Source organism: Arachis hypogaea, chromosome 15 (assembly GCF_003086295.3).
Source record: "Arachis hypogaea cultivar Tifrunner chromosome 15, arahy.Tifrunner.gnm2.J5K5, whole genome shotgun sequence".
NCBI lineage: Eukaryota > Viridiplantae > Streptophyta > Magnoliopsida > Fabales > Fabaceae > Arachis > Arachis hypogaea.
This window is the reverse complement of record NC_092050.1, coordinates 95159303-95172117: the sequence shown is the minus strand read 5'-3', so window position 1 is coordinate 95172117 and position 12815 is coordinate 95159303. Positions and strand designations below refer to the sequence as shown.

At 39.3% G+C, this 12815-nt stretch overlaps 1 non-coding gene across 1 annotated transcript; it reads right to left on the bottom strand.

Moving 5' to 3' along the window:
• Positions 1-10576: 10576 nt before the first annotated feature.
• LOC112752960 (small nucleolar RNA R71) lies at positions 10577-10683 on the bottom strand. The gene has a single exon (XR_003177366.1). It is a non-coding gene; the product is annotated as a small nucleolar RNA R71 (small nucleolar RNA).
• Positions 10684-12815: the final 2132 nt, after the last annotated feature.

Sequence of the window (12815 nt, the reverse complement as noted above, 5' to 3'; positions counted from 1 at the left end):
ACATCTAGGGCTTTCTAACAATATATAATAGTATGGGGTGGACACTAAGTTTGAACTTCAGAAACTGGCAATAATGAAGCCCTGATCGCTAGCGTTAGTGGCACTCAAGTTTTCCAGTAACGCTAGCGACTATGCCAGCAACCATGTCCACTTCAAAGGAGCATAACTTACGCTACAGAGGTCCAATTGAGGTGATTCCAGTTGCGTTAGAAAGCTGACATTCAGAGCTTTCCAACGATATATAATACTCCATACTGGGAATGAAATTGGAGCACAAACAAGAGGCATCTTTTAAGCCCCAAAAATACCAACTGGGCAGCAAGTGCAACGTTAGCCACAATAACTTTAGCACTAACGCCACACTTGTAGCGTTAGTGTGGCTAACTTTAGCACTAACTTTAGCACCTGGACCTCAACTTGACCCACTTCTCTCTCAAGTCCACTTCAAAGCTCAAGCAAGCAAGCCCACAATTGTAAACCAATCAAGACCACAAGAAGCATCTATAATAGGAATTTTCATTTAATTGTAATTTGCTTTTAATTTCATTTTGTAATTTAGGAGAGCCTATATAAAGGCCTTAGTTTTTACATTGAAAAGGAGGCTGAAAATTTTGGAATGGGGGGATTGAAGAGGGGTCTTCGGACTCCCTCCCCTCACACACTTTTCCTTCTCTTTCTTTTAGTTGTAATTTTCATTTATGAATGTTGAATTTTCAATTTCAGTTTGAATCTTCAAATTTACTTTTCTGCACTTTCTTTCTTTTCTATTTTTGTAGAGCAATGATCAACTAACTCTTTACATTGGGTTAGGGAGCTCTGTTGTAATTTGATGGATCAATACTAGTTTTCATTATTCTTCTTCTATCTTTTCTCTTGATTTTACTTGAAAGCTTTCGATCTTCATCCAATTGGGTAGTTATCTTGGAAAAGAAGCTATTCATACTTGGATCTTTTCTGAACCTTGAAAGAGGAATGAAGAGATCATGCTAGAAATGCTTTCTCATGCTAGACCAAATTGGGTTTGAATGGATATGTGACTATAATCCTCTCAACACTTGATTTGGGAAATGCATATGGTATAATCAGTGATCATACTTCATCTCTTCTCACGAGCAATTGACCAAGGAATTGGCTATTGATCAAGATTTGAGAGATTGAATTACAAGAAATTGTAATTCAATCACTTAAGATTGCCAAGGAGATCAATGAGTGCATTGATTCAGGAAGAGATGAAAATGAAATTGATCCGGAGAATGCAACATCTCCTAAGCCCAATGAACTCCCCATTTCTAATCTTACCCATTCTCTTTAATTTCTGTCATTTACTTTTATGAGCAATTACCCCATCCCCATTTAAGATTCTGTAATTTACTTTCCGTCATTTACATTCAGCTTTTTATTCTAGCATTTAGTTTTCTGTTATTTACTTTTCCGCCATTAAATTTTCTGCAATTCTCAACTCAATTTCTGATTCGCTCAACTAGAACATTCCTCTAATTAAAGTTGCTTGATCAATCAATCCCTGTGGGATTCGACCTCACTCTATTGTGAGTTTTTACTTGACGACAAATTTGGTACACTTGCCGAAAGAAATTTGTTGCGAGACAAGTTTTCCGTGCATCAAGTTTATGGCACCGTTGCCGGGGATTGATTGTGCATCAACAATGATTAAATTGGAGGATAACTAGATTGAGCATTTTATTTTTGTTTGATTTAATTTTCTATTTCAGTCATTTACTTTATGTTTTAGTTAATTTCTTCCCTTTCCCCTACTTTTTCTTTGTTATTTACCTTTCATTTCACTAACCCACTAACTGTTTGATATATTGCATCACTCACACTAACAGTAATTCTGACAGATATACTTTCTGCACCTATTCTCTTTGCTTGTACTTGTTGGTTGTATGACAGGGAGAAGAAGCGGGGCTTCAACTTCCTTTGATTCTGAACCTGAGAGGACCTTCCTTAGACTAAGGAGGGAGGCAAGAGAAAAACGTGTAGTTGGTGCTGAAGAAGAGGAGGAACACTTTGAGGAATACTTTGAACCAAACATGGAAGAAAACATGGAAAACCATCATGAAGAAGAGACTCACAACCATGGCGGAAGAGGTCAAGCAAATCATGCTGGGGAGGATAGAAGAGTTTTAGGCTCTTATATCAATCCAAACCCAGGAAACTGTGGAAGTAGCATTCAAAAGCCAACCATCCATGCCAACAATTTTGAACTAAAACCACAGCTCATCACCCTTGTTCAGAACAACTGTTCGTTCGGAGGAAGTGTCCAAGAAGACCCCAATCAACATCTAACCACCTTCCTGAGAATATGTGACACAGTGAAGTCTAATGGTGTTCATCCTGACGCCTATTGATGACAAGTCATCTTAGCCTAGTTTCACTAGTCTTTTTCCTTTGTTTTCATTTAGTTTTATGCACTTTCTTAAGCCACAAGTAAGCCAATTGGGTGGAATTTCATGTTTCCTTAGATTCAATCAACTCTGGATGAATTGATGCATTTTCATGAGTTTTATACCATAATTGCTTATATGACAAGAAAAAGAATAACTCTCATGATTAGAGCATAGCTTTGATGTAATTGTTGGTTGATGATAGGTAGAAGAAAGCTTGGAAGAAGGTTGAGAAAAAGGGTGATAGCAAGAAGCAAGAGGAAGGACTCACGTTTGAGCCAAAGTTTGCCTCAAACTTGGGCTCAAACGTGAGGAAAAGTGCAACCACACCCTGGAGAAGAGCCAACGTTTGCGCCAACGTTTGCCTCAAACGTTGAGGCAAACGTAGGCTGAAGAAGGAGCAAGGGATGGCAACGTTTGAGCCAACGTTTGCCTCAAACGTGAGGTCAAACGTTGGCCACATATGAGCAAGGAGAAGCACCCCTGGAGCAAACCAACGTTTGCGCCAACGTTTGCCTCAAACGTGAGGTCAAACGTTGGCGCCATAAAAGCAAGGAAGAGCACCTTTGGGCCACGTTTGCGCCAACGTTTGCCTCAAACGTTGGGCCAAAAGTTGGCCAAAAAGAGAGCATGGGGAGATCCACGTTTGAGCTCACGTTTGACCTCAAACATTGAGCCAAACGTGGATGACAGCATCTTGGCCTAGCTGCATAATTTTACACAAGTGACGTTTGAGTCAACGTTTGCCTCAAACGTTGACTCAAACGTGAATGGTTCATGGCCCGGTTCACTAATGGATTTCTTCCCAACACCAAGAGCAATCAACGGAGGCTACTATCAACCCAATTCCATCAAGACTAAAGGCCCAATTCAAGGCTTAATGATCATTTGAAGAAAGTGTATAAATAGCTTAGGATTTGAAGTTTTAGGAAGCTTTTTCTTTTAGAGTTTTCTTTAAGAGTTTTCATAGTATTCACAGTAGAGAACTTTTGGGTTTTGAGCTATTTGGAGATTTTGAGTCTTGGGTGTTGAAGAATTGAGGAAATTCTGTCTCAATCTCACCTTGAGATCTCTTTCTGTTTCTTTCACTGCACCATTGGAGAATTGAGATTTGAATCCAAGTTTTCTTCTGTTTCGATTTTTAATCTCTTGTAATTAAATTCTAAATTTGGATCTAAGAAGGCAGTGTGATCTAGACTTGGTTATCTAGTCTCTTGAGTCCTGAGATCTACATCTTTCAATTTCAATTTCCTTGTTGCATTGCTACACCAAGTTTATTTTCATCTGCATTTAAGATCCGGGTCAATTAGATCCATCTTCTACGTTTCTGTTTGTTGAGATTTACTGCTCTCTTGTTTAATTTTTGCAATCCCACATCCCTGATCCATTTACAATTCAAGCCATTTACATTTCTTGCATTCTAAGATTCTGCCATTTAATTTCTTGTTCTTTAAGATTCATCACTTTTATTTTCTGTTCTCTTTAATTTCCTGCAATTTACTCCTCTCCCTTTACCTTTCATGCAATTTAATTTCTGTTAATCACAAATCACTCAACCAACTCTTGATCTGCTTGACTAAATCAACCATTAAACTAAAATTGCTCAATCCTTCAATCCCTGTGGGATCGACCTCACTCATGTGAGTTATTATTACTTGATGCGACCCGGTACACTTGCCGGTGAGTTTTGTGTCGGATCGTTTTCCGCACATCAAGTTTTTGGCGCCGTTGCCGGGGATTGAATAGATTGACAATGATTAAGTGAGGTGGTAGTTTAGATCAAGCACTTTTTCTTTTCTGTTTCTCTAATTTTTGACTGACACACTAACTATTTGAAATTTTGCTTAAACTAAACTTCATTCTAGCAATAGATTGAAGTGTTACTGGTGGTGTTTCTTTTGTTTTGTTTGTATGTCAGGTACAGGGAGATCCATTCCTGTTTTATCTGAAACTGACCAGAGAACTCTTAGAAGGTTAAGAAGAGCTGAAAGAGGGAAAAATATTGTTGGAGAGGAAGAATCTGAGGAAGAACATCACAAGATGGAAGGAGATCCATCTAATCCAGGAGGAGGGGTTAACAATAACCCACAACAGAGGAGAGTACTGGCCTCCTATACCTTTGCAAATGCTAGACATTGTGGAAGCAGCATTCTCACCCCTAATGTCAATGCAAATAACTTTGAACTGAAGCCACAACTCATCACATTGGTCCAAAACAACTGCTTGTTTGGGGGAGGACCATTGGAGGATCCAAATCAACATCTATCTACCTTCTTAAGGATTTGTGACACTGTCAAATCCAATGGCGTGAATCCTGAAACCTACAAGCTTCTGCTGTTCCCGTTCTCATTAAGGGACAAGGCCGCACAATGGCTTGAAACTTTTCCCCAAGGAAGTATCACTAGTTGGGATGACTTGGTGACCAAATTTCTAGCCAAATTCTATCCACCCCAAAGAGTCATCAGGCTGAAAACCGAGGTGCGGACATTTACACAATTAGATGCCGAATCCTTGTATGAAGCATGGGAGAGGTACAAAGCCTTAATCAGAAAGTGTCCTCCAGAGATGTTCAATGAATGGGACGTGCTGCAAAATTTCTATGAAGGCTTGACATTGAAATCTCAAGAGGCATTAGATCATTCTGCAGGAGGTTCACTACAACTGATGAAAACTGCTGAGGAAGCCCAGAATCTTGTGGACATGGTGGCCAACAATCAATATTTCTTTGCTCATCAAAGAAACCGCCAACCATCACAAAGGAGAGGAGTAATGGAGCTAGAAGGAGTAGACTCAATCTTGGCTCAAAACAAGATGATGCAGCAGCAAATTCAACAACAATTTGAGCAAATGGCCAAGAGGATTGATAGCCTCCAAGTTGCAGCAGTTAACACAAGCCAACCATCATCCACATGGGTGCAAAATGAAGAAACTCAAGAGGAGCTGCAGCAAGAACAAGTCCAGTACATGCACAACCAAAATTCTGGATAGAATGAAGTGTATGGTGACACATACAATCCATCCTGGAAGAACCACCCAAACCTCAGATGGGGAGATAATCACAACCAGAATCAACAACCATGGCAGAGGAACTCAAACCAAAACACTTCAAGAAACAACCAAAACCACACCCAGCAGCAAACTAACCAAAACCCATACAGAAAACCTCAAAACAACTACTCCAACCCCAGCCATTATCAATCCAATAACCAACCCACCAACCAAAATGCCTACCATCCACCATCCACACCTCACAACCCACCACAAGTATCACCAGAATCTCAAAGAATCACTAACTTGGAAACCTTGATGGACAAGATGTGGAAACATCAGGAAATGACAACCAAGAACCATGAAGCCTCCATGAAGAGCCTAGAGAGGCAGATTGGGCAAATCTCCAAGCAAATTTCTGTTGAGAGACCTTCAAGCTCACTGCCGAGTGACACAATCCCAAATCCTAAGGAAGAATGCAAGGCGATACAATTAAGGAGTGGGAAAACATTGATAAGCAACAATGACACTACAAAGGAGCAAGCAGAGAGCAGCAAAAGACCAATAGAAGATGAAAAGCAAACAAAGGCAGATGAAGCCAAGGATCAAGTTGTGATGCCAAACAAGAGCACTGAGAAACTCAAAGAGAAGAACAACCAAACACACAACTCAAAAGAAGTGATTCAGGGCCAGCAGCAAGTAGGAAAGAGCATCACACCTCCACTGCCATATCCCCAGAGATTCAGCAAAGAGACTAAGGACCAACATTTTCATAAGTTCCTTGAAACTTTCAAAAAGCTGGAAATCAATATTCCCTTGGCTGAAGCACTTGAGCAAATGCCTCTGTATGCTAAGTTTTTGAAGGAGCTTATCAACAAGAAAAGAAGTTGGGATGAGAAAGAGACCATACTGCTTACTGAGGAATGCAGGGCTTTGATTCAAAAAGGGCTTCCTCCTAAGCTTGAGGACCCCGGAAGCTTCTTGCTGCCTTGCACCATTGGGAATTAACCATCACTAAGGCAATGTGCGATCTAGGAGCAAGCATTAACTTAATACCCTTCTCTTTGGTGAAAAAGTTGCATATAGAGGAAGTTAAACCAGTAAAAAGATGTCTCTAGAGCTGGTAGATAAGTCAATGGTATACCCAAGGGGTGTGATTGAAAACCTTCTAGTCAAGGTAGACAAATTCATATACCCTGCAGATTTTGTAGTTCTAGATTCAGATGAGGATGAAAGTGACTCCATCATACTTGGGAGGCCGTTCTTGGCCACTGCTAGGGCTATCATAGACGTAGAGCGAGGAGAATTAACTCTCAGAATGCATGATAAGAGTGTCACTCTGAAAGCATTACCAGAAGCGCAGCTTAGTGATGAGAAGAAAGACTATATGGAACTCGACAAGGAAGAATCACAGTTAAAGGAAGAAAGTAACAAGGTGATTCACAGCAACATCCCAAGGCAAAAGATTGTGCAGAATGATGAAGAATTCCAAGAGGATATTGGAGTATTAGTCACTGAGAAGAGAGATCTCCAAAGTAAGCAATCGGCTAGAGAAGAAAGATCAACAAAAGAAAGGAAGAAACACAAAAACAAAACAAAAAGAGGTTGGAAGAACAGAAAGATTCCAACAGAAGGGCTGTCCAAAGGTGATAAAGTGCAATTGATCTACCAACAACTGGGAACAAACCAACAAACTGATGACTACTACACTGTCAGCAATATACTTTCATTAGAACATGCTGAAATTGAACATCAAGGAACAAAGAGGAGGATCACAGTCAGGGGGGACAAGTTGAGGCACTACAATCATCAACCACCATAAAAGAAAGCCCCAATGTCAAGCTAGTGACAATAAAGAAGCGCTTTGTTGGGAGGCAACCCAACCTGAGGTAGTTTTCTTTTCATAGCTATTTTAATAAAAAGGTTAATTAGTTTTATCTATATTGCAAGAAGCTAAGTTTGGTGTTGCACACCAAAACAATATAAGGGAGAATGAAGGATTCTAAGTTTGGTGTTCCACCAAAATCCCATCATAAAACACATTCTCACTTTCTGCATAATGCTAGCTTCAAGCATTTAGATAAACTTGTTAACTATGCTGCTGTTTCCTAAGTTTTCAGTTTTATTGCTTTTGAAAAAAAAAAAAAAGAGTTTCACACATGGTTAATCTGATGCATGAGAACCATTGGCAAGGTACTAAGTTTGGTGTTCCCACACCAAAGTAAGTTCAAAGGCCCACAAATAAATCATGCATGCTAACCACTTTTTTAAGTGCTTGGGGAACAAGCAACTTTCAATATCACTGCAGAGCATCATACAAGCTTTTGGAAAAATTAAGCATCATCAATCAAGGAGATAAAAGAGGAATATGAAGACCAGCAATGATGATGATGAGAAGGAGGAAAGCAAGTAAACTCCAAAAGGTTATATTGTTAAGTGATTATTTTACATTAGATATTGCTGTGATTGAAAGTGATATTGTACCCCTGTCTGTCTGCATAGTATAGTTTTTCTGTAATTTAATAATTAAGATTCTTGATCATTTACAACACTATACTCTCCAAACTTGTTTGCACTCAATATTTCAAAAATGCATCACATGAAAGTTCTTTGAAAAGAAGGATCGAGGAATTAAACAATTTTGAGGCAAGCAAAAGATTAGGAAAAGTGGTGGTTCTAGTTGTATGATTATGTATTGAGGTTGCATGCTTTTGAAAACTTGCATGGGAGTTCATAGGCGGGACATAGAGTTCAAAGAAGTGTTGTGGAGATTCTCAAACATTTATTGATCCAAGAAGCAGCAAACAAAACAAAAGAAAATAAAGAAAATACAAAAACAAAAAGAACATGGCCTAAGGCTCTGAGCATCAATTACTAGGCAGAAAAGAAAAAAGAAACAAGAACTCAAAGAGTTGTTATCCTAGTAAATGCTTGTGGTCGAACTGTGTCAAAGAGAGAGGCTTGAGCAAGTAAATCCTAAGGGGTGCTTTAACACCTAATACCTTAAAACCAACTGGTTTAGGAGTATTGATTGAAAGCTTATCTAAAGAGCCGCTTTGAGACATGACACTTAGAGTTAAGGCCAAAGCACAAAAACGATAAGCTGCTTCAAGGTGATTACCTATAGAGAGATCTCCATGATATTATTTGGATGAAAGTTCTAAGACCTAAGACTCCCAAGATGTAGGGACTAGTAAGCACTGAAGCCCTTGCATGAGCACATAATTTAGAGTTCACCCCACTGTCACTTAATCACTTCACTCACAGGATAGTACATGTAATTCTTCAAATCCATTCTAATTGAAAGGACCTTTGAGCATAATTCTTTTCTTGCTTGGGGACAAGCAAGTTTTAAGTTTGGTGTTGTGATGACAAGTCATCTTAGCCTAGTTTCACTAGTCTTTTTCCTTTGTTTTCATTTAGTTTTATGCACTTTCTTAAGCCACAAGTAAGCCAATTGGGTGGAATTTCATGTTTCCTTAGATTCAATCAACTATGGATGAATTGATGCATTTTCATGAGTTTTATACCATAATTGCTTATATGACAAGAAAAGAATAACTCTCATGATTAGAGCATAGCTTTGATGCAATTGTTGGTTGATGATAGGTAGAAGAAAGCTTGGAAGAAGGTTGAGGAAAAGGGTGATAGCAAGAGGCAAGAGGAAGGACTCACGTTTGAGCCAAAGTTTGCCTCAAACTTGGGCTCAAACGTGACGAAGAGTGCAACCACACCCTGGAGAAGAGCTAACGTTTGCGCCAACGTTTGCCTCAAACGTTGAGGCAAACGTAGGCTGAAGAAGGAGCAAGGGATGGCAACGTTTGAGCCAACGTTTGCCTCAAACGTGAGGTCAAACGTTGGCCACATATGAGCAAGGAGAAGCACCCCTAGAGCAAACCAACGTTTGCGCCAATGTTTGCCTCAAACGTTGGGCCAAACGTTGGCCAAAAAGAGAGCATGGGGAGAACCACATTTGAGCTCACGTTTGACCTCAAACGTTGAGCCAAACGTGGATGACAGCATCTTGGCCTAGCTGCATAATTTTACACAAGTGACGTTTGAGTCAACGTTTGCCTCAAACGTTGACTCAAACGTGAATGGTTCATGGCCCTGTTCACTAATGGATTTCTTCCCAACACCAAGCGCAATCAACGGAGGCTACTATCAACCCAATTCCATCAAGACTAAAGGCCCAATTCAAGGCTTAATGATCATTTGAAGAAAGTGTATAAATAGCTTAGGATTTGAAGTTTTAGGAAGCTTTTTCTTTCAGAGTTTTCTTTAAGAGTTTTCATAGTATTCACAGTAGAGAACTTTTGGGTTTTGAGCTATTTAGAGATTTTGAGTCTTGGGTGTTGAAGAATTGAGGAAATTCTGTCTCAATCTCACCTTGAGATCTCTTTCTATTTCTTTCACTACACCATTGGATAATTGAGATTTGAATCCAAGTTTTCTTCTGTTTTGATTTTTAATCTCTTGCAATTGAATTCTAAATTTGGATCTAAGAAGGCAGTGAGATCTAGACTTGGTTATCTAGTCTCTTGAGTCCTGAGATCTACATCTTTCAATTTCAATTTCCTTGTTACATTGCTACACCAAGTTTATTTTCATCTGCATTTAAGATCCGGTTCAATTAGATCCATCTTCTACGTTTCTGTTTGTTGAGATTTACTGCTCTCTTGTTTAATTTTTGCAATCCCACATCCCTGATCCATTTACAATTCAAGCCATTTACATTTCTTGCATTCTAAGATTCTGCCATTTAATTTCTTGTTCTTTAAGATTCAGCACTTTTATTTTCTGTTCTCTTTAATTTCCTGCAATTTACCCCTCTCCCTTTACCTTTCATGCAATTTAATTTCTGTTAATCACAAATCACTCAACCAACTCTTGATCTGCTTGACTAAATCAACCATTAAACTAAAATTGCTCAATCCTTCAATCCCTGTGGGATCGACCTCACTCATGTGAGTTATTATTACTTGATGCGACCCGGTACACTTGCCGGTGAGTTTTGTGTCGGATCGTTTTCCGCACATCACCTATAGACTGCTCTTATTTCCATTCTCACTCAAGGATAAGGCAGCCAAGTGGCTGGAGTCTTTCCCGAAGGAGAGCTTGACAACTTGGAAAGATGTGGTGAACAAATTCTTAGCAAGATTTTACCCCCTCAACGAATCAATAGGCTGAGAGCTGAGGTCCAAACTTTCAGGCAACAAGATGGTGAGACTCTATATGAAGCATGGGAGAGGTTTAAAGACCTAACAAGGAGGTGCCCACTAGATATGTTCAATGAATGGGTGCAGCTGCACATTTTTTATGAAGGGCTCTCTTATGAGTCAAAGAAGGCCGTAGACCATTCATCCGGAGGATCTTTGAACAAGAAGAAGACCATTGAGGAGGCCATAGATGTCATTGAAACTATAGCAGAGAACGACTACTTCTATGCTTCCGAAAGAGGGAACACAAGAGGAGTAATGGAGCTAAATAATGTAGATGCTCTGCTGGCCCAAAACAAGCTCATTACCCAGCAGCTGGCTGACCTCACCAAGAAGATGGAGAGGAACCAAGTAGCAGCAATTTCCACTTCATCAATAAACCAAGAAGGAGTGAATGAAGAAACAGAGGGCAGTCAGGAGCAAGCCAACTACATTGGGAATTCACCTAGGCAAAACCATGATCCATACTCCAAGACCTACAACCCTGGATGGAGGAATCACCCAAACTTTGGGTGGGGAAATCAACAAGACCAAAGCCTTGATCAAAGACGCCCAAATCCCAATAATGCAAGCCACCAACACTTCACATCTAGACCCTATCAACACCCCAATAACAACACCTCTCCACATCCACATCAAAACCAAAATAACTTACCTCATCCTTCCACATCTAATCCCGATCTACAATCATTTGATGACAGACTCTCAAGGATTTAGAATCTACTTGAAGGAATAGGCAAGGAGATCAATGAATGCATTGATTGAGGAAGAGATGAGAATGAACTTGATCCGGAGGATTGCAATATCTCTTGATCCCAATGTTCATTTTATTTTTAGTTCTTACATTTACTTTTCTTGCCATTTTACTTTTCTGCACTTTATTGCTTTCTTTACTTTTCTGTCAATTTACAATTCCTTGCTGCTTATTACTCCAATATGATTCGTCTAACTAGGATAATCAATCAACTATTGATTGTTTAATCCATTAATCTCTGTGGGATTCGACCTCACTCATTTGTGAGTTATTACTTGACGACAATTCGGTACACTTGCCGAAGAAAATTTGTTATGAGAAAAGTTTTTCGTGCATCAGAATGGTGATGACTGTCACGGATCATCACATCCATCATATTGAAGTGTGAATGAACATCTTAGATAGAAACAAGCATGTTTGAATAGAAAATAGAAATAGTTGCATTAATTCATCGAAACACAGTAGAGCTCCTCACTCCCAACAATGGAGTTTAGAGACTCATGCCGTCAAAGAGTACAAAGTTCAGATCTAAAATGTCATGAGGTGCTAAATAAACTTCTAAAAGTCTTTTAAATACTAAACTAGTAACCTAGGTTTATAGAAAATGAACAAACTATGATAGATGGTGCAGAAATCTACTTCTGGGGCCCACTTGGTGTGTGCTGGGACTGAGACTTAAGCTTCTCACGTGCCTGGGCTGTTTTGGGCGTTCAATGCCAGGTTTTAACCTGTTTCTGGCGTTGAACTCCAACTTGTAACTTGTTTCTGGCGCTGGACGCTAGACTGCAACATGGAACTGGCGTTGAACGCCTGTTTACGTCGTCTATCCTTGAGCAAAGTATGGAGTATTATATATTGCCGGAAAGCTCTAGATGTCTACCTTCCAACACAATTGAGAGCGCGCCATTTGGAGTTCTGTAGCTCCAGAAAATCCACTTTTAGTGCAGGGAGGTCAGAATCCAACAGCATCAGTAGTCCTTTTTCAGCCTGAATCAGATTTTTGCTCAGCTCCCTCAATTTCAGCCAGAAAATACCTGAAATCATAGAAAAACACACAAACTCATAGTAAAGTCTAGAAATGTGATTTTTAATTAAAAACTAATAAAAATATACTAAAAACCAACTAAATCATACTAAAAACTAAGTAAAAACAATGCCAAAAAGCATATAAATTATCCACTCATCACAACACCAAACTTAAATTGTTGCTTGTCCCCAAGCAACTAAAAACAAAGTAGGATAAAAAGAAGAGAATATATAATGAATTCCAAAAACATCTATGAAGATCAGTGTTAATTAGATGAGCGGGGCTATTAGCTTTTTGCTTCTGAACAGTTTTGGCATCTCACTTTATCCTTTAAAGTTCAGAATGATTGGCATCTATAGGAACTTAGAATTTAGATAGTGTTATTGATTCTCCTAGTTCAGTATGTTGATTCTTGAACACAG